Source organism: Hemibagrus wyckioides, unplaced genomic scaffold (assembly GCF_019097595.1).
Source record: "Hemibagrus wyckioides isolate EC202008001 unplaced genomic scaffold, SWU_Hwy_1.0 Contig4, whole genome shotgun sequence".
Taxonomy (NCBI): domain Eukaryota; kingdom Metazoa; phylum Chordata; class Actinopteri; order Siluriformes; family Bagridae; genus Hemibagrus; species Hemibagrus wyckioides.
This window is the reverse complement of record NW_026690802.1, coordinates 366,642-389,791: the sequence shown is the minus strand read 5'-3', so window position 1 is coordinate 389,791 and position 23,150 is coordinate 366,642. Positions and strand designations below refer to the sequence as shown.

General features: G+C 43.7%; 3 non-coding genes across 3 annotated transcripts; 2 read left to right on the top strand and 1 right to left on the bottom strand.

The window, feature by feature from the left end:
- Positions 1-19,341: 19,341 nt before the first annotated feature.
- trnav-aac (transfer RNA valine (anticodon AAC)) lies at positions 19,342-19,415 on the top strand. The gene has a single exon. It is a non-coding gene; the product is annotated as a tRNA-Val (tRNA).
- A 653-nt stretch (positions 19,416-20,068) lies between these two features.
- trnag-ucc (transfer RNA glycine (anticodon UCC)) lies at positions 20,069-20,140 on the bottom strand. The gene has a single exon. It is a non-coding gene; the product is annotated as a tRNA-Gly (tRNA).
- Positions 20,141-20,261: 121 nt separating this feature from the next.
- Positions 20,262-20,334, top strand: trnav-cac (transfer RNA valine (anticodon CAC)). Its single transcript has one exon. It is a non-coding gene; the product is annotated as a tRNA-Val (tRNA).
- The last annotated feature ends 2,816 nt before the right edge of the window (positions 20,335-23,150 follow it).

Sequence of the window (23,150 nt, the reverse complement as noted above, 5' to 3'; positions counted from 1 at the left end):
AGACTGACTCTGAATCAAGCTTGTATTCAACTGGCATGGCAATCAGAAATTCACTCTGAAAATATGATGCTCCTCTGCTTATTGTGGAAAGAGGCTCACCATCTTTGGTCATTGTCAAGATGAAAGAAGTAAAATTTGATTTATATGTTGAATTATTTCCTGTGCAGCCAAATCAGAAACATGCAAAATCACCTGCATTTTGAGAGAGTGAGGCTATAATTTGAGAAAGAGTGAGGCTCCAACTGAGGACACAATTCATCAAAGTTTTCAATCTCTATATCATTTATCTCCAAAAGTTCATCTACAGGATCAGCGCTCAAGGGCTATTCTTGTTGCACATTATCTACACTGTGTGTAGCAACATACAAGAGAACGTCAGATTTTAACTGCCTCTGATCAAATGCTCCATGCTCTCTACATTTATGGGAATTAAATGTAGAGTAGATATTGCTCTCAAAATTGCAATTGTTGTAGGGAAACTGCACAGTTCTATGATTTTTGAGATGCTGCCGCAAATGAGAAAAAAAATAGACTCTGTGCAGGGCGCCTCAAAACTGCAAAGTGGGCAGTGAAATATCAAAGGGATGTTATCACATGGACTGGATAGGCTACCATGTGCCTGATGTGAATGATGTTTTGTTAAGTGTACACTTATTGCATTAAATGATTTGAATGAGCACAGACAATCTGTGTAGAGACATGGAATTGGAGTACTTCTAGTGTAGCTTCCATGTTTTATTCTGTAGTGTTTCAACAGCTGAGCCCACTTTTCACACGAAAACAAGCAAAACCTACACTTCCACTGCATGAATTTAAGTCCCCAAAATAAGCACACACTAAATAAAAAACACAAAATATGGTACATGCTTGTTAATTAAGCTATCTTAATTCAGGCATCATGTTGTTCATTTCCATGTGAACCACACGTGCGGATCAAACGTTCTAGAAAGAATGTTCATAAAGGCCGCACAGGTTTTTACATATCATTAATGATAAACCATGAACTTACAACCGATTAAAATAGCTTAGAAATGTAATAAAACAAGTGTTCAGTAAAAGTCGATTTTTGCAACGTAGCACTGGTCGCATTTGACATAAAACTACTTCAGTGTGCCTTTTTATGTCTTTTCCTCTTTCCACACAACTAGCAAATAAAATTGTATTTAAGTTGTAAGAGACACTGATGTTTATAAACAGATCATTGTGAGCATACCTAGTCATTCTACTACATCCCTAAAACGTGCTGTTCTTTGAGTTCTTCTTCGTCAATGTCTTCTCCAAACACCTGTGTTCTGTCACATTGCGCATGCATGAGACAAAAGCGTGTTTAAGAAATTAGAAGAGTAATTCTAATTGTGATAGTAATAATAATTGTAATAGTAATTGTTTCATCCTATGCTGAAACTTAACCAAAGGCCAGTAAATATATCAAGCTCTGTTCATACAAATATGGTGGATTGTGATGTAGCAGCAGCTGATTGGCAATAAGCTTAAATCTTACTGGTTTCCAGGTTATTTTATAGCGCAAAGGGGAAAAAGACCCAGAACCTATAAATAAATAAATACTCTTAAGTACTCTTAAGTTTAGTTCACACTACACAGTCTAATCAATTTAAATCAACAAATTTTCAAAAGTTTTTCTTGAGTAGATTCAACAATTACTTTTTACAGTGCATGTGTTTGACTGGTCTATACCACAAAAAGAAAATACTGTATATTACTGTTAAATTCTATGGTAAATGGCTTAAGATTTTACAAGTATGTTACTGTATCGTACTGTTTGGAAAAACAGTATGTTGCTGTTAGAATTTGGATGTAATTTTACAGTCTGTCACTGCTCGAAGTCCATGTTCATAGCTTGATACTGGCTAATATGGCCCACAAAAATTAATTTTGTTATAAATCATGATCATTTCTGAAAGTAATTGAATGAAAACATTCAGGGGGAAAAACACTATCTTATCTCTATTATCCCAATAGGTGGCAAAATAAGTCAACAAACATGATTTAATATACAGTATTATATATATAATCATGATATACTGTGTAATCCCAGTTAAGTTCATTTCAGGTCCAGGTTGTAACAGTACAAAATGTGAAAATAATATATAAGCACTTAAAAATGTATATTTCTTTGCAGTATGTCTTTCAATAGATTATGCAGTATGTTGGCGATATATCCATGTGTACAATCAGAATATAGTATGTAGATGCTGATAAATGAATGGATTCAAGAGGAAATGTGTTTTTTGGTCACTAATCTGGTTTTATTTCTGGCCCACTTGTTCATTTCTTTGGCATGTCCCATGTTATCTTTTCTTGGTGAAACTAGTTTCTCTGTTTTCCTGGTTTCATGGTTGTTAAATTTTTTTAGCTACTTATCTGGGTAAACAGGTTCACAACATAATTATAGATACTTTAATGTAATGAACGTGAACAGAGTCAGAAACTTTAATTTAATGAAATACTTTGCAATTGTAGATTTAAATCAATCATGAGTAACCGAAAGGAAACAGTTACATGGAGGAAACCTTTGAGATGACATGAGGAAGAAACTTTATGACTTTAACTTATTAGAGAATACAGGTTGTAGCTACTGTGGAATAAAAATTCTACTGTACTCACTACTAAAATCTGACTCCAGCTCCACACTGACCCGACAGCTCAGTCTAAGTGAGACTCATAGTTAGTTAGGCCTCAAAACTAAATAAGCCAATCAAGCAGACTAGATGAATGCAGATAAGAGATTTTATTTTGTAATCAGCGCTGACACAAGAATTGAGATGCTCACGCATGAACGTCCCAACAACCTCTCTTCGGGGAACTCCAACTACAGCCTTTATATACATTTCCCTTATCTTCCCAATGCAACACGTCACTGGTTCTTTGCCTAGACAATCCCACCCATCTTTCTTTTTTAGACCTTTTAGACTCTTTTTTACACCATTATCTTTGAATGTACAACTTTTCAAATACCATTATAATTAAAACTTCCCTACATCATTATATTAACAAATTGGGCGTTTCCGCCCCCACCAGTGGGATTGTCTTCGGCCTCACTCTTGCCAACACCTCATTCTTCTTCAGGAGACAGCATGGGTAAGTTCTCAGTCCTTCAGGGGCCAACACCCTTTCTTTTATTACACTCTACACTTCACGGCTTTTCTGATTTATCCACTGTCTTCTACGTATGTACTCTAGATATTTCGCCTGGTACCACCATTGCCATCCAGCACGCGCTGCGTTTACTTCATGATGAGATCACTGCCGCTCCAGGTACCAGCGGAGCGAAGATTGACCATAATAATCTAGGGTGCATCTCTGCTATTGATTGGTCCAAGTTTGGAAAGCCTGGTACCGCAGAGAAGGCCTGCCAGACTGACATCATTCATACAACTATTTGTTCTTCAAAGCCCTTGCAGCCTGTGTGCAAGGCCCGTGACAGGCCAACATGCCGTGTTAAACCTTATATTGTTCTTAAGCTCAAACGACCTAACGAATAAACCTTACCTGAGAACTCACTCCTGCTGTCCCCCGATTATTTCACACTACATCAATCACACACCGCATACATACACTATATTGCCAAAAGTATTCGCTCACCCATCCAAATAATCAGAATCAGGTGTTCCAATCATTTCCATGGCCACTGGTGTATAAAATCAAGCACCTAGGCATGCAGACTGTTTTTACAAACATTTGTGAAAGAATGGGTCGCTCTCAGGAGCTCAGTGAATTCCAGCATGGAACTGTGATAGGATGCCACCTGTGCAACAAATCCAGTCGTGAAATTTCCTTGCTCCTAAATACTCCACAGTCAACTGTCAGCTGTATTATAAGAACGTGGAAGTGTTTGGGAATGACAGCAACTCAGCCATGAAGTGGTAGGCCACGTAAACTGACGGAGTGGGGTCAGCGGATGCTGAGGCGCATAGTGTGAAGAGGTCGCCAACTTTCTGCAGAGTCAATCGCTACAGACCTCCAAACTTCATGTGGCCTTCAGATTAGCTCAAGAACAGTGCGCAGAGAGCTTCATGGAATGGGTTTCCATGGCCGAGCAGCTGCATCCAAGCCATACATCACCAAGTGCAATGCAAAGCGTCGGATGCAGTGGTGTAAAGCACGCCGCCACTGGACTCTACAGCAGTGGAGACGCGTTCTCTGGAGTGACGAATCGCGCTTCTCCCTCTGGCAATCTGATGGACGAGTCTGGATTTGGCGGTTGCCAGGAGAACGGTACTTGTCTGACTGCATTGTGCCAAGTGTAAAGTTTGGTGGAGGGGGGATTATGGTGTGGGGTTGTTTTTCAGGAGCTGGGCTTGGCCCCTTAGTTCCAGTGAAAGGAACTCTGAATGCTTCAGCATACCAAGATATTTTGGACAATTCCATGCTCCCAACTTTGTGGGAACAGTTTGGAGCTGGCCCCTTCCTCTTCCAACATGACTGTGCACCAGTGCACAAAGCAAGGTCCATAAAGACATGGATGACAGAGTCTGGTGTGGATGAACTTGACTGGCCTGCACAGAGTCCTGATCTCAACCCGATAGAACACCTTTGGAATGAATTAGAGTGGAGACTGAGAGCCAGGCCTTCTCGTCCAACATCAGTGTGTGACCTCACAAATGCGCTTCTGGAAGAATGGTCAAAAATTCCCATAAACACACTCCTAAACCTTGTGGACAGCCTTCCCAGAAGAGTTGAAGCTGTTATAGCTGCAGAGGGTGGACCGACGTCATATTGAACCCTATGGATTAGGAATGGGATGTCACTTAAGTTCATATGCGAGTCAAGGCAGGTGAGCGAATACTTTTGGCAATATAGTGTATATCCTCATTTACAAAATTATCTCCCACATTCCCCCCTTTTGTGACTCAAGTCACAACACACTCAACTTGTTCAGACGCTATGCATACATGCCTTATATACGTACATAAATCAGCACAAGGATTATATACTCGTATGATTCGTTTTCAGTGTTTCACTACTATCATGGTGCTAGTAAACAATTGCATTTGAATTATATACTCGTTAAGGAATGTAATAAGTACTCCAAGCTCTGTGCAGGTACCACTGCATGTAGTTCTTCTCAGTCTTGCTATCGCCCACCTCACCCGTTCTCTCACATTTGCCAGTCAATTTCATACCTACCTGGATCCCAACCCTACTCACCAGGTATTCCCCTGGTTACACGCAATCTCCGTTGTTTCCGTTTCACGCCCGGTGACCAGCAGCACGACCGTGCCTGCCTTAGGTTGTCCCACCCAGTGAGACCTTACCCGTCTTTGGCTAACTGGCCTTCTTCTCTGGTCACCGGCTGCCCCCTGTTTTTTTTGGGTAGCAGCTTTCCCGTTGCCCAACACCTCTGACTCTGGTGCGGCTTTTGTGTTGCTGGTCTGTCTTCTCTTGATTCTTCAGTAGGGCATTATTGGGATCTGTACCATGAGCCAGATTGGAACCTCAGTCACTCTGTCCTCAGTCACTCTCGAGATCTCATCACCTTACCTACCCAGCCACTGTACCTGCAGAGAGCTTCAAGTGTGCAAACATTAAGTATCAACTAACTCTATGTTTATAACACATTCAGTAATGTCTACCACTCGTTCCCACACGACCAATAAGCCTGAATCATTATTCCCTTTAACCATAAATCAGCAGTTGTCATTAAGATGCATAAATGAGTAACATTCAATCATTCAGTAGTCATTATAAGACTTCTCCAGTGATCCCGGCACATTTGACACTCGGCATACGGATAGATTCATATAAGAAGCTGATTACGCTTTTTCATCAGTAGTATTTCAAAACACACGTAAATGATAATAGTGTTGCATGCATAAACATTAGTGACTTAAAACACAATATAATACGACACGCCAACATAACACATCCCACATCCTTTCATGATGTCCCCTGTTGTTCTTCTGCCCATGTGACTTTTCGCCACGTAGAGGGGCCATTGGGGGGCTAAGGAGAGGTTACTAGCACATCACTTAGCCCCTGCCCGATGATTGGAACGGCAAGGATCTCAGCAGCTCCATCATTCGTCTAGGAACATTGGTCCACAATACATCTTCTCCTAACTTGACTGTAATGACCTCTATTCTCTTTCTAAGAGGAACGCCTATCCATATTCCGAACCTTCTCTTCCTCCTGTACGCTAGATTAAGTAACCGTTCTACACTATAATGTGCATGTTCTACCACAATAGGTAACTGCGCTGTCTGCCTCGGAGTGTATGCGAATGTTTGTATCTCTGTGATGTATATCCTGTCTGCGTAAATCTCCCTCACCGATGTACGTCTGTCTATAAAAGGGTACTCTAGTAATCCTACATTTGGCTCCCACTCCCCCAAATCGTTTTTCAACAACCTACCCCATAAATACCTCCATATATGCCTCCAATCCCCCTCCATTATGCAATCATCTTTATTAAGTCCAATTCATCACTGCCATTGCTGGGTTTAGACGGAGACTCAATCTCATGTGTCATCTGAACATATTGGCCAAACAATGTGTGCGTCATCTGTGTAATCATGGAACGCAGTAGTGGAACTACACAACACAACAGAACTGCAAGTATCACCAAAACCACACCCACAACTGTTCCTATCCTAAGCATGACGGCTCTCCAATTTGAGGAGAACAACCATGCCAGCCAATCCTTTGTTGGTTTATATGTGTTTTCTACGTGCTCATCTCTAAGATCTTTCATCTGCCTCAATATTTTACTCAGGTTACCCTCTGGACCAGTATGCATTGGAATGTAAGTACAACATTGGTCTCCAAACATGGTACACACTCCTTCTTCCGGGGCTCTCATGGTGTCCAGGATAAGCCTGTTCTGTAAGGCCATGGTAGATGTTGCATGTAGTTGTTCTTGAATCAAATCCAATGCTTGTATTGTGTAGTTCATGAACCTTTGTTGATTGTACCAAATGTAGTTAATCCATCTCACGTTTTTACCAATCTGTGCCCATGGCAAGAAAAAGGTCAGTGCTCCTGCTCCTGGTCGACCAATGGCAGCATGTTCATCAGGGACTCCCACCGGAACCCCTCTCCAATCCACATAAACCCCACTGCTCCTGTCAAATCGTCCCAGGTCGCGCTTAATTCGTCGACCTGATGCATTAATCTCCTTTTCTTGCAGCACAGTTAGTTTTCCTGTCAGCACCACTGTTGCACAGCATCCTCCCCATCCGGGTGGCAGGGTCTGCCTAGCAACACTATATCCACAATACCAGAATACATCAGCCAGCAGCCTAGTCCCATTAGATAGGTCAGGCTGGTTCAGATCAATATAGTCCTTTTTCCACTGTCTCCACACGTTAATCTTCAATCCTTTTGTATCTGCCGTCATGTCACAGTCTTTAGAAATGTTGCCGACGAACACCTGTGATCCGTTTGAACATACACAGAATGGGTATCTCTGTCCCTGACGCTCACTCACTCTGATGGGCGGATGTCCCTCAGTCCCGATCTCCTCATACTCACAGGTGCTATTCAACTTCTTCAACCTGGTTGGGCCGTAAGCACATGAGATAGAATGCATAAGACAAACGAATGGGCATAGGTGGCGTAGGTTGTGCTTGGTGCTGTTACAACCTTCTGGTCCTCTCGTTGGAAGAACCCTGGGAGCTCGCGATGTCCTGTCATGGCACACTATGCACGAGGTGTTTCCTGCTTCGTGTGCTGTGTAACTTAGCCATTGGTAAAACAAGTTGTTTGTCCACAACTCCTGATCTAATCTACTCATAAGGCTCATTGACTGTGCAGTGTCTCTGCGTACTCTGGGCAGTGTTGTTGGTGATTGCTCAATATAATATATTCCCCTAGTTTCATCATTCATTTGTTCATCATCACCAAAGACTCGCATAAGTGTGTATGTCCATAGTCCTATACACAGCAGTGCTATTATTACAAGTACCAATAAGCCCCAGACCGTTCTGTTGATTCGATCACCGTTTCCCTCCTCTTCATTTATTTCTTGCTCATCGTTACTCTCTCTCCCTTCTCTTTCAGTGTTCTCGCCGTGCACGGGCTCTAGTTCTATAGGCAGGTCCTGTATCTCCCACATTGTGTTGTGAATGCCCTTCCCTTGGGTCTTTTTCTTCTTGTTCTGCTGGACTCTCCCATGGTTGATACTCCTGGCTCTGCGGGTGGGGCGCTTGTACCGAAGGGGGTTGTGAGGCGGGAACAGCTGGATCACGCCTTCGCGTCTCGAATTCCCTTATCAGTGGATCCTGCTCCTGCGCTCTTTCACGTCTCGCTCCAGCCCCTGGATCTGGTGCTCTGCAACAGTGATTTAGATGAAACCAAGCAGTCTTACCTTCGACCTTTACGGCTGTTGGAGTAGCTAAGACAACTTTTAGTGGTACAACTCGTCTGGGCTCATTCCATCTTCTCTTGAAGACCTTGACATACACCCAGTCTCCTGGTTTCACAGTCCTCAGCTCCTCGTCAATTTCGCTCGTCCTTCCCTCCGTAGCACCTTTCACCTGTTGGAATATAGCTCTGTGTATTTCAGTCAAGTGCTTCACATAATTGCCAAGCTCACTTTCAAGCTGCTCCAGCGAAGGGCCCTTATAGGGCCCTCGTAGATAAGGCACAGGCATAGGTCGTCCTGTAAGCATTTCATGCGGGGTTAGATGCGTCATTCGGTTAGTTTGCATTCCCATGCTCATCAGTGCTAATGGCAAAGCTTGCACCCAATTCATTTTTCCAGCTTCACAAATTTTTGCCAGCTTCGCTTTTAATGTTCCATTGGCCCTTTCCACCATTCCCTGCGACTGTGGGTGATAGGCACAGCCCAATCTGTGTCGTATTCTTAAATACTGGAACACTCTTCGAATCACATTGTTCACAAAGTGAGTACCACTGTCTGAGCTGATCTTATCAGGAATACCAAACCTTGGAATCACCTCACGACACAAAAATTTAGCCACTGAATCTGCATCTGCTTTAGCTGTTGGGTGCGCCTCCACCCATCTACTAAACCTATCCTCCACCACCAAAACATACCTTTTCTTCTCCTTCACCTCAGCCATATCCATGAAGTCAATGATCAGATGCCTGAATGGTCCGTCTGGCTCTGGTATGTGACCTATTGGGGCAGTAAAACTTTTCCTGTTGTTGTATTCTGCGCATATTTCACAATGTGCTAACCTGTGATCAACCATCTGAGCTAAATACGGAGACCACCATGCTCTTTGAATCCGTTTGATCACTTCCCCCCTTGCGCAATGGCTCAAGCCATGCGCATCATTAATCAACGATGTGAGAACTGAGAGAGGAGCCACAAAATGTCCCTGAGGACCCCGCCATACGCTTGTCATTACGCGTGCATTCTTAACCGCCCCCCTTTTTATCCACTTAGATATCTCATACACTGAGGCCGAGTTTTGCGCTGCGGCTAAGGAGGTTAAGTCCGTTTCTGGGTAGTCATCGCCTTCAGAGTCGGTCACAAGCATAATGTTGGTATGTCCTAAAGCTGCTGATTTTGCTGCCTCATCTGCTGTAGTGTTTCCACTGGTAACAAAAGAGCCATCTGTTTTATGCGCTAAACATTTGACGATGGCTAGTTTAGCTGGCAGAGTAATAGCATGTAACAAATCAGTTATGGCCATTCCATGCGTCACAGGAGAGCCATCTGCTCTCAATAACCCTCTCTGGGCCCATGTAGGGCCGAAGTAATGACACACACCATAAGCATACTGAGAATCCGTGAAAATAGTACAAGATTTCCCTGCAGCTAGCTTACAAGCTGCGGCGAGCGCTTTTAACTCAGCCAATTGTGCGGAACATGGTTGAGAAACAGCCATAGACTGAACAGTAACAAAGCTAGTCAAATCATTACTGGGCGCTACTATGGCGTAACCCGCCAAGTTCCCGTCTAGGCCTCTAAAGCACGAGCCGTCAACAAAAAAGGTTACATCCGAATGTGGCAAAGGTTGATTTTCAAGGTCTTGACGCGCTTTAGAGTATGTGGCTGAAACTTGCTGACAATCGTGCGGTTCACCATCCAATGGGGTCATCATTCTATCAGCTGGATTAACTGTCTGGCATCTTTGAATTGTCAATTCTGGTGAAGAGAGAATTACGTCGTAACCCGTCTTCCGCGCATGAGTTATCACAAATGTCGGACTGGTAAGCAGGGCGTGTAACGCATGTGTAGTGTACAATATAGTAGGATGGCCCATTGTAATGGTTGACGCCTTTTGATACGCAAAGGCTGCTGCTGCTAATCCACGATAACATGGCGGCATACCACTCTCAATGTTGTCTAGCCTGCAGCTAAAGTAAGCAACATCTGCCCAACCGTTTGCGGTTTCGGGGCTTTACGGACCGCCTCTAGATGCGTAGGCGACAGCTTACGACTAGTGCCATGCAAAACTCTTCCTAGATACTCTACTTCCTGTTTGCAGAACTGTAACTTTTCCTTGCTCACCTTGTGTCCGTTTTCTGCTAAGAGTCTCAATACTTTTAGGGAGTCTGCCTGGCACTGTTCTTTAGTTGGGCTACAAATCAAGATGTCATCAACATATGTCAGGAGAAGACTATCAATATCCAATGAAGCTAGATCCCTAGCCACAATTCGATTGAAAATTGATGGGCTTTCACAATAGCCCTGGGGCAATCTCGTGTATGTGTACTGTTGGCCGTTATACGTGAACGCAAACAAATGTTGTGAATCTGGATGCAGTGGAATACTGAAAAATGCTGAACACAAATCAATAACCGTGTACCATTTAGTATTGCCTGGGATGTTGGAGAGTAACGTATGTGGATCTGGGACTATGGGCGCTTCTGCCTCAACTATATGGTTAATAGCACGTAAATCATGCACAAGTCGCCACTTATCTGAGTTTGGTTTTCTAACTGGGAATATTGGAGTGTTGCAGCGGCTATGTGTTGGTATTAAAACCCCTGCCTCCAATAACCCCTCGAGTGTAGGCCCTATCCCTGCCTGAGCCTGTGGTGTTAGTGGATATTGTTTCTGATACGGGTACCTGACATTAAGTTTAAGTTTTATCAAAACCTGTCCTGCTGACTTTATGAGTCCTACGTCCGTAGAGTGCTGAGTCCAGAGCACACTTGGGATGGTGGCTAACAGCCCTTCAGTTTCTGTATCCGATTGTTTATCTGGTGTGATGTCTTTGTCGTCTGAAAGTGGTAACTGATAGATAGGCGACATTTTCTTTTCTATCAAGGTTTGTGTGGCTCTTAAAGTGTCTGTGCCTTTTTGAGAAATGCGCATAAATTTTCCATCCGGTGAGGTGTGCATGTACTGATTGATGGTTGGCTTCCATTCCAGCACCTGGCTAGTTTCTTTGAGCATTGGTCCCAGGTCTTTCGATTCATATCCCCCTGCTACCATCAGTGTGATGTGTGGTATTGAGTTTGTAATCTGGTACCAGCTCTTTAAGTTATTGGGTAACTGAACTGCCGCTGCCACTCCTTGAGGGCCCACGAAGATGTCTGTTGTCACCACATCAAACAGTTTTCCTTCCAACATGTCTGACCATAGTGTTGCATATTCTTCATTGGTGCTGTCAGGGTCAAAACACATAGTACAGTGCAACGGGCTCTTAGGTTCGGTGTAATCCGGCCGCGTAGCCTGTATCCATGGCTTCCACTGTAAATAGCTGGCCTGCAACTCTGATAATGAGGGATTGTCGTTCTGTAGCCAATACACTGTGCTACACTCTGTGTCTGCCTGCGTCCCAGCCATGAGATATTGTTCTGCTGTGGTTCTGTCTGGGAATGTTACCCAGAGGCCTGTAGGGCTGCACTGAATTCTAGCCTTAAATTTACACAAAAGATCTCGTCCCAATAAATTGACTGGTGTGGAGGGTGAATACAAAAGTGGTGCCACAATGGTGGTGTCTTCTAATGTTAGTATCTGAGGCTCTGTGAAATGTAAGATCTGTGAGATCCCTGAGAAGCCTGTTGTTTTGATGGTCTTCCGAGCTAGAGGGAGATTCGAGCCTTCGCGCCCTATACATGAATATGTGGCACCCATTTCGATCATGAATGGAAAAGGACGCTCATTATTGAGTGTTACCATGACAGTTGGTTCCTGTTGCGGATGCAGTGTAGTGGCATACTGCATATTCTCCCCCTCTGGCTTCTCAGGGCCGTTTCAACTCCAATTTGGTGCGGGCCCCAGTCCCGGGCCTATCTGGGGCTGATACATATGTGGGCAGTCTCTTCTCATGTGTCCAGTCCCTCCGCAGCCCCAGCACTCTAGTGGTTGTTGAGGCTGTTGGTACTGAGGATTGGGGGGTGCCTGCGCATAACTCAGTCCTTGGGGCCCTACAGGGCTCTGCGGCGCATATCCCTGCGGTGGTGATCCAAATCGTTCCCACGGCTGCCTTCTCCCTTGCCACCGACCTCTCATTGGGCGTCCTCTAAATCTTCCTTGTGCACCGCCAATGTGGACATTAATGGGTTGAGTCATTGGGTACACCTGGCTATTTTGTGGATGCTGTGAATTTGGTGCTGCCACCTGCGGTTGTGGCATCATTTGCGGTTGCTGCGGTGTTTGTCCTTGTTGCGGCAGCATTTGGTTATTCTGTACTGGTTCTTGGCCTGCTGGGATAACCACTGCGGCTTGTATTTTTCCTGCTTTTTCTCTCTCCTTTTCTTTCTGTCTAGCTCTTGTCAACTCGCCAAGCTGTGTTTTATATAGCTGTCAGTAGGGCCTCTGAGGCTGTTTTCTCGTCCTTTTGTTTCTTTCTGTATTGTTCCACATAATGTATCACATGTGCTTTGTAGGTATCCCAAGGCATGGAGTTTAGACCGACCACCTCATCCAACGAGATTTGGACTGGTTCTGTAGACATTTCTTCAGCATTAATTTAAACAGTCCTTTACTTGTGTCTGTCTCGTCCCATGTTCCACCTGTCTCTTCCTTCCATTTATTCTGATAATCATGAATGAATTTTACTACATTTTCTTCTTCCTTCAGAATCATGTGTTCCAGTTGTCCTGGGTCCATTTTCGTGGGGTAGGTTTTCCTTATTTCATTCCACAACCTATTTCTCCATGTCCCCAGTGCTATAGCATCCCAGCCTGGTAGATCCATTGCTCCTTTTAGTCCAGCTTCATCCAGTATTTCAGCTGTCTTTGCTTTCCCTATTGTTTGGGCTAATATGGCTTTCACATCTCCTATCGACAAGGTATGTCCTGCTGTCTTTTCTTCAAACTTTGTAATCCACCTCTGCCCTCCATTACACATCTCCGGTAGCTGTGAGCTTAATCCTACCATATCCATAAATGTCCATGGAACATATTGCACATCTCTTCCTTTTGTCACCAGGGGATTCATTCGAACCTCTTCCTCGTCATCAAACCCATATCTCTGTGGTGCTTTTAATGACTTCTTGTCCCTTAAGGTTCTTGGTCGCGTGCGCTCCCGTTCCAGCTGCTCCTCCAACGCTGTAACTGAATTTTGTAAGCGCTCTTCTAAATCTTCCAGCTGCTGCGCGAAATTACGAACACTATCCCTCACCTTCTGCTCTCTGGTGTCCCTCTGTCTCTTTATTGCATCTTCCCTTGGCTCTATGTACAGCACTCCTCTAACCTGTCTCTCTGGATCTTCTCGCCAGTATTCAGCACATGGTTGTTTTTCCGGTGGCCCTGTTGTCTTTTCTGTTCGGGATTGATTATACGCACCCTGTTCCTCACTCATTGGTTCATCTCTTTCCCATTCTTCCGGGAGCGTGGGGGGCGCTGTAGGCCCACTCGCACACGTTGAGATATATCTCTCAGCACTGTCCCCCACTGGTGTTGAGTGTGTGAACTCTTTTCCCTTTTGCAAATACTCTTCACTCTCTTTCTTTGCTCTTTGCAGTATCTCCTCTGCCTCCCCTTCTTCCTCATTTTCACTGTGATTTCCCCCTGTTTCTTTGCTCCTTCTAATTTTTCCTTTAATTGGGTTTTCAACTGATATCTCCACGTCTTCCCATCCTGTCCAGTCGGTATAGCAGTCCGTTAAGGTTGGATACACTCCCACTTGTTCCCTGCCCACCACTGGCTCGTTGTAGTTAGGTGGTGGACAGTAGATTGGCGGTGGTCTTTCTATTTCTTTCTCCTCTCTACTCCGCTCTTCTTCCTTCTTTATCGCTCGCTTCACCGCTTCTTCCACTTCTCTGACCTTCTTTCCTTCTCTCATGAACCATTCCAGAATCTCTAATCGCCTATACTTCTTTCCTCTGGATTTATCATCATCTTTGCTTGGCTTCCAGTGTCTCAGCATTTCTCTCACCTCTGAGCAGGCCTTTTCATCAAATGTTCCTTCCACCGGCCACTGCCATGTCCCCTGAGTCCTGTCATGCCATTTTCTCATACACTTCCTGACATACTTCTCGTCAGGTTTGTGTTGCGCTATTATAATGTCAACTGGTGTAGGCTTCTCCCTTCACTCATGATGCACCCCTGTTGTGCCCTGTATGCGCTACTTCTCTCTCCTGGATTCCTGTTGCCTTCTGACCACGTCAGTGCGACGCTGATTCGTTTCACTGTCAAGCTCGGCCTTACTGGATTCTTTCTTATCTTCTCACCGAGCGCATTGATCTTATCAATCAGCACTGACGTTGCAAAACCTCTTTCCCAATGTACAAGTCGCGGTTCTACTGTCACAGTTGCTGTCAATCCCGAACAATAGTTGTACTGGCCTGGTCTGGGCTGGAATAACTCTGCCAGGGGTTCGTCGTCCTCCTTATATGGGTCACTGATGAAATCAAATATTGGGATGGCTACACTGCTGGGCTCAGGAGCGTCAACTAGTGCTCTCAATATAGGACTCAACAACTTGGGGCGCTAAATCTTCCTCAAGGCTTCATACCAGTCTAAGTCAGGGAACGTTCTTTGTAAGGTGTACAGTCCGTCAAACTTTGTCAGGGCCCACAATTTATCTCTAATCAAATCTTCTGGCTGCCAGTGCTCTACTCCTTCTCTATCTTTATATGTCCGCTCATCCCAAAAGTGTGTGCGTATTCCCCTTGTTTCTATCTCCAAGTCTTGGTGAAAGGCCATACAGCTGAAGAAAACAGTAGTGCGCATGCAGTATATGGTGTCAATATAATAGCTCAATACTTCAATAAGGGTAATGTTGTATTATCTGGGTCACACTTTTTACAATTCACTGAGTGGCCCAATAGAATGCAGACCCAAGTTTTAGGTGGATTTTTCCTGAGTATTCTCTTCTGCTGATTGCACAATATCCCTCCCTCGCTAAGCCTGCTTTCAGCCACTTTTGATTTCGTCCCAGGTCCACAAACCGTGTCTCTAGCCATTGAACTCCTCAGCCTATTCATATGTACAACTCTTTTCCCTCACTTATTCTGTATGAAATTCCTCCTTCTAGGGGGATGTCTCTGCTCTTACTCACTCTTTCTTGGCACAATGCCCCCGCACACACACACACACCTCTCCACCACTCCAGAAAGCACTCAATCTTTTTCCACACACACACACACACCCTTGCTCTTTTTAATTCCTCATCATCACCTGAGGGTCTACTGTTAAACTTCCTGCAATGAAACACTTCCACAACGTACGATCCTGCCCCAACTTCCACATGCTAATCCAAACTTCCGTGTATTGAGGACCTCTTGGGGTCATAGGCCACATTAAATTGACCCTAACCATGAGTTTCCCAGCTTCCTTTCTCAACAACTCTAGTGCTGCCTCCGCGAACTCCCTTTCAAACCTATTTGGAAACCTATAGCCAATTCGCTTGAATGGTAGTGGACTGCTAAGACTTAGCTCTAATCCGCGAGTTTTTGCTCTTTCTGTGATGATATTGGGAACTTCCTCACTTAGTTCCTCCAGAACGGTAAAGTAAGCACTCACACGGTGTCGTCCCGTATAGGCGGATACAAACACTTCCACCATTCAGGATCAATAGTGTCCTTCGATGTGCTACAACTTCACATGGACCCCATGGATGTCAAACCACACTTTCAAGTCAGTAGAGGGTGGAACAATTATACGAGCGACAGATACACGTATTCATCCAATTCAATGAGTGCACAACAAATTGAGATGAAACATCAGCTCACACTTGGCACTAGGTCCTCACTTACGGTATGTGGACGCCCGCTTCACTATAAGATTTATTCTAAAGGCTATTCTGGTCCACACCATCACTACCCTTACTTTCCCTTCACTTCTCATGTAATGCACCTCTAAAACATATATATCAAACCTTAGTATGATTACATCCATGCACGGTGATTCCTTTACTCTCACAAAGACTTCTGCCTTATTTTCCCACTCTGTTGCAGTTCCTTTTCAACTTCAGCCCTATCATCCCCACCTGTTTCATATATCACAGTCCATATCAATGTGCGTGCATGTACACACTGGTTTTCCTATACTCTCACAGTAATAGTGTTAGTAGACAAAAGGTTAATACAGTGCTATTTACAGTGCGCACATCCAATCACCATTTATTTTCCTCATGCACTCACACTCACACAGCCCCTCGCACTCAACACACCCACACACTGCATGCAATACAATCAGGACAGACAACAGACAAAGGCCGACAGCAGGCCTGTCCTTATTTCTTAATCTTTTCTTTATTTTCTACCACCTGGATCCAGGACTTTTCTATTCAGCGCTTTTTCTCTTTATATTCTCTTTATCTCTTATTTCTCTTACACCTAGATCCGGGATTTTTCACTATATTTCTCTTTTCTTCTCTTATTTTCCTTTCACTACCACCCGGATCCAGGAATTTTACTCTTCTCTTTTATCACCTGCTACTTGACACTTATTTTTCTTTTTCCAGTGACGGTGTTCACATTCACAGAACTTACTATTCTGCTACTAAACGCCCCGTTTGTGTCCAAATAAGGTCTTTTTCACGGGAATTTCTCTCATACCACCTGGAACCCACCAGGACTTTCAATCATACAGGCCTTTACACATTCATACATTTGACATCATCTAGTCTTTTCAATACAAAACATGCAATTTATCATGTCACTCTATGTGGTTTTAACTTACACTCACTCTGCCTCTCTGCCTCAATAGGTTGGAGCAGAGCTGATCCGACCCTGGGCCGAGCGCCTCCGCCTCCCCAGACCACACACAGCTAATGCAGAAATTCGGTTAAACAGGCTTCTGCCTTACCTCTGTCCTAGTTGGATCCCGTGTCTGGTCCGTGGGTGACGGCCGCAGCCTCAGGTCCCAGGTCTGGGGCTCTGCTGTTCTCTCGTTTTCTTTGAAATCACGTCGGGGTCACCAAAACAATGTGGAATAAAAATTCTACTGTACTCACTACTAAAATCTGACTCCAGCTCCACACTGACCCGACAGCTCAGTCTAAGTGAGACTCATAGTTAGTAAGGCCTCAAAACTAAATAAGCCAATCAAGCAGACTAGATGAATGCAGATAAGAGATTTTATTTTGTAATCAGCGCTGACACAAGAATTGAGATGCTCACGCATGAACGTCCCAACAACCTCTCTTCGGGGAACTCCAACTACAGCCTTTATATACATTTCCCTTATCTTCCCAATGCAACACGTCACTGGTTCTTTGCCTAGACAATCCCACCCATCTTTCTTTTTTAGACTTTTTAGACTCTTTTTTACACCATTATCTTTGAACTTACAACTTTTCAAATACCATTATAATTAAAACTTCCCTACATCATTATATTAAAAATTGGGTGTTTCCGCCCCCACCAGTGGGATTGTCTTCGGCCTCACTCTTGCCAACACCTCATTCTTCTTCAGGAGACAGCATGGGTAAGTTCTCAGTCCTTCAGGGGCCAACACCCTTCTTTTATTACACTCTACACTTCACGGCTTTTCTGATTTATCCACTGTCTTCTACGTATGTACTCTAGATATTTCGCCTGGTACCACCATTGCCATCCAGCACGCTGCTGCGTTTACTTCATGATGAGATCACTGCCGCTCCAGGTACCAGCGGAGCGAAGATTGACCATAATAATCTAGGGTGCATCTCTGCCATTGATTGGTCCAAGTTTGGAAAGCCTGGTACCGCAGAGAAGGCCTGCCAGACTGACATCATTGATACAACTATTTGTTCTTCAAAGCCCTTGCAGCCTGTGTGCAAGGCCCGTGACAGGCCAACATGCCGTGTTAAACCTTATATTGTTCTTAAGCTCAAACGACCTAACGAGTAAACCTTACCTGAGAACTCACTCCTGCTGTCCCCCGATTATTTCACACTACATCAAACACACACCGCATACATATATCCTCATTTACAAAATTATCTCCCACACTACTCAGGCAGTGAGGGCTTAACAGACATACATGAGACAGCGAAGGTTAAAATTCACAGTGTATTTAGTTGGTGCACCATAGGGAAAAAAAGAATCTTTGAGTACAAAATTCAGTGAAAATAGAAAAAGGAGCAAAATAGGGAAAACATGGTTACACAGCCTTGGTTGATGGCTGAAAGGGGCTGAAAGGGGTCCAGGTACGGTGGAGCAGTGACGAGTGCAATGGCTTAGGGATGTCTTCTTCGGTCTCCAACAGCTTTGCCATGCTTCACTCGCTCCACACCGCAGCCATGTGCTCCTCTGCTATCCAAAACATTGATGGTGCTGAACCAGCACAGCCTGTTCAGGTTTTTTATCAAGAAGAAAAACCTTAAAACATGTATCTTCAATTCAGTAAAACTTTCAATATAACAGAACTGTCAAAATTTTTGTACAGTGCAGCTGGATTTCCTGTCACTGTGGGTTAGGGTTAGAGCAGAGTAGCATAGTGCAGAGTCTGATACAGTTGCAGAGGAGATGAACAAATCCCCCTTTTTTCTCAATGGACTTTAATGTTGAATCAGAAAAAAACACTTTAGTCTAAAGTGAACAGTTGTTTTATATGTCTGAAATTAGTTTAGCTCCTGAGATTAACAATGGCAAGGGTTAAATATTTGTGCAGTATGAATGATAGAAGAACAGGCAGAGCCTATATTACAGAAGGTGCTCTTGTACTTGTCAGACCATAAGATAACCAAGTTCGCCATCTTGTGTTCATCAAGAAACATTTCTTTCTTTTCCTCTATTTATGCTATTTATATTCTTGAGTCTACAAAACTTTCCCTAGGTTCTACCTAGCTTTAACCTTGCCATTTTAAAAAACATGTCCCCACCAAGAGATGTCAGAGTGACCATTTTAGCAATTATAAAGGAAACCCAGCAAATCTGTACACTCTATAGATTACACTGAACACCTGCTTAGATACAGAACTGCTCTGAACAGCAGCTGGTCAGCGTATTTCTCTAATATCAATAATGCCAGCTGTAATAATTGATTTATTTTGAAGATGAGAGCCCGACTAGCTTCTTTGTAGTTTCTGTAGTGTAGTGGTTATCACGTTCGCCTAACTCGCGAAAGGCCCCCTGGTTCGAAACCGGGCAGAAACAACCCAAGGCTTTTGAGCTTTGCTTCAGTATGCGTCCACTCGTCCTAATCGGCACCCTGAAGGTGACTGGAGCAGTTTCTCCACAATGGGATGCCTAGTTTGAAATGCTCTTTAGTGCATAGAAAATGAACAAGTGTATACTTCAAATCAAGCAGCGCTTAGGGGCTTTTGATGCAGGCCGCAAGCCATCACTTACTCCGCAATTGGAAATCGAAAAGAGCTCTGGCCAAAGCCTGTCAAATGCAACTGGTGGACTTTGCCGTTCCGTTTTGACTTTCGAGACCGGGCAGAAACAAGCCTTGAGCTTTGCTCCAGTAAGAGCCCACTTGTCCTAATCAGGACCCTGAAGGTGACTAGAGCAGTTTCTCCACTATGTGGTGCCTAGCTTCAAATGGGCTTTAGTGCATGAACAAGTGTTTGCTTTTTCGAGTCGAGCAACAAGTAGGGCTGTTTTTTTTTGGCCTCAGGCAGCAAGCATCCACTTAGAACACAAGTGGAAATCACTTGTGGAAAGACCTCTCACAAGCAGAGAAGCCTTCGTCACACTCTTGCCAAAGCCTGCTAAATGCAGCTGGCGGACTTTCCTGTTCCGTTTGCCTTTTCAAGGGCGGCCCTCATACATTTGCCACGCTCCAACATGCGGCTTAAAAGTAGTGCGTTGGCCGGGAATCGAACCCGGGTCAACTGCTTGGAAGGCAGCTATGCTCACCACTATACCACCAACGCCTGAGGCCGCACACTCATTACTCGGTTGAAGGAACGCTTAAGCCTTTGCGTTGATCGAATAGTTATTTATTTACTTACTTTGTGGTTCCCCCGCCGAAAGGAAACACTTTCCTTCGCTTCTGTTTCTGTAGTGTAGTGGTTATCACGTTCGCCTCACACGCGAAAGGTCCCCGGTTCGAAACCGGGCAGAAACATCTTTTGGTGGTCAGGGGCTTGTGCTTTGTGTCGAATAAGACTCGAGTTTTGCGCTCTGTAGCACCCGTGCCTTGGGAACAAGCTGAAACTGAGATCCGGCCCCACTCCCACATAGTTTCTGTAGCATGACTGTTTTCACGTTTTCTGCTCATTTGCACTGGCGAACAAAAGTCTTGATATTGTCTTTTTTTTGTTTTCTTTTTTGGTTTAATTGATTTATTTTGAAGATGAGAGCCCGACTAGCTTCTTTGTAGTTTCTGTAGTGTAGTGGTTATCACGTTCGCCTAACACGCGAAAGGCCCCCCGGTTCATGCATGGTGTCCTATAAGAGGCTTCAATCCAAGGACCCACCCTACTCCCAGCATTCCTGGGATAGGCTCACGGTTGGAGCTTTGATTTTCAGAGGTTATTTGGTGAAATACACCATGGGATTTGCACCTCCTGGGACCTCTCGATAAACAAGCTTCCAAATGAGAACCAAGCAGCCGGCACTCCAAGTTTCCGTTAGTTTTGTCCCACTCAGGCTATTCCATGTAACATTTTAACAATATAGGAAGGGCTCATCTGGGATCTCTCACACCCAAAGTGAGAATCATAACTCTAGACCAATGAGCCAGATTGCCCTGGACAGGGAACTTGTACACTGATGCAATTTCATTGTACCCTGCAAATGTACATCTTCCTGTTCTATGGGCTCATGCTAAACTTTTCAGTTGATGACTATTGTAATAATTTCACTAACTCCATTTTGTTGGAAAGGAGACATCAACAAGCAGTGTTCTTGGGGATGTGCCCAAAGAACAGAAAGGAATGAAAGGAAGCCAATATTAAGTGGCAGGACCTTGGTTCATTTCATGCAAACAATCAACATTAACTAAATACAAATTAATTTCTTTTCATTAAGTAGCACTGGTTTCAGTAGAGATGAAAATACTTACACAAATAGTGACAATGTGCAAAGCTTCATGTACATGTACAATCTCAGTACTTTTTCCACACCTGTGATATGGTATATTCCAGTGGTGGGCTGTGCATTTCACACCTAGGCCTTCACTGGTGTCCTTCCTGAATTAATCCACCTCTATACCATCATTATGACGCCACGGCAATAGATACTAATCAACCTTTAAATAGCAAAGTATATATTCTCTGATTATCCAATTAAAGGACGGGAAATTGCTGACGTAATTGTATGCCTGATAGATGGCCCCAGTGACACCAACTAGAAATCTGATTGGTTAATTTAACAATTCCATTGCCATTTATTTTAAGCTATGGGCGCCTGCACTATTGATTCTGAAGGCCTTAAGGCAGATTTCTTTCACCCTGGCAACACATGATGTCAGCCAGTGACTGAAATATGATTGGATAAATACTCTCATCATAAATATACACTACTGGAAGCAGCGCAACCAAGAGAAAAGCTATGAAATGTAGAGAATAGACAATTGGGAATAATTTAGTACACTTTCATTGAAAAATATATTAAATATATTAAAATGCAAGTCAGTGATTCAGATCACTGCTGTTTAGGCCAGCAGAGAAGGCCTTGCTGGCACTGACGGCCCACCACTGGTGTATTCCCTCCTTATGCCTAGTGTGTCCATGATAGATTCTGGAGCCACAGTGACTCTGATTAGGAAGATTAATGAATGAACCCATTGTGGAATTCAGTTATGTAATGATACACATGTAAATACATAATTAGTCATAATTAACATGTTTGTGTTGTAGCCTGGGAATTATGTTTGTTGGCAAAATTTCCCGTCTTCTGTTTAGGTCAGTAAAACATTTTAAAACTTTATCTACTGCCATCTGTACAGTGTGTAAGCTCTTCTCTCTGGCAATACAGGTCCATCACAGACATAATTAAACTGATCAAAGTGTGACATTTATAGAATGAGAAATGCAGCATAACTAACCAGGTTTTAGAAATCTTTAGGCAGACTGACTGCATTTACTGTCATGGACTGCTGGACAGTTCCCTGTCAGGACACCAGAGGGTGGTCTGGCAGGGTTTAATTATGTTCCCATGTGTTTTTGTTAACGTTGTATGCACCCTACCGCCCCACCGCTGCACACCTGTTCCTTACTTTTCAATGACTTTATCAGTACCTACTGCTTCTGATTCAGTATCTTCTGCTCGGCCACTGATACAGTACGCATTGATCAGTATAAGTGTGTAGTATAAATACAATATTGATATTCTTCATCTGTCATGTTGACATGGTGACCTGCAACTGCAAATCTGTAACAGTCTGCCAGTTAGAGCACCTGAACTTATTTTAATGATATTTATGGCTTTTGTCTGCATTTTGATGAAGTGAAGTCCATTTGGAAGTCCAAGACAATGGAGGCACCAGACAAGTGCTTTTTTTAATCAAAATACATAAGTATCATCATCATCAAGCACATTGCATAAAATTTACCTCAGGTTTGATTCCCTGACTCCCCTGTCCTCCACAAAACCTTTAAGAGAACAATGGGGAAAATGCCATTGGGATATTTTCTGCAAGGTTGACAATGTTACTTTGGGACACCTTTGAAAATATTATTCTCCTTCCCTAGATTATACTACACCTCTTAAATTAGACACTTCTGAATGTTGTGAATCCCCAAACAAGTTGTACAATATTGTGCCTCTTAGAATACATGACAAATCCTAATTTGTGTTTGTACATATACATGAATGAAAATTCATTCGAATTAATCATGGGAAAAACTGCAGCAAAGTACAATGAATTAAATTTTAAACAGTACACACCAGCAACAAGTGACACAGTGCCTCTTTATTTTATTCTCTTTCTTCAGCTGC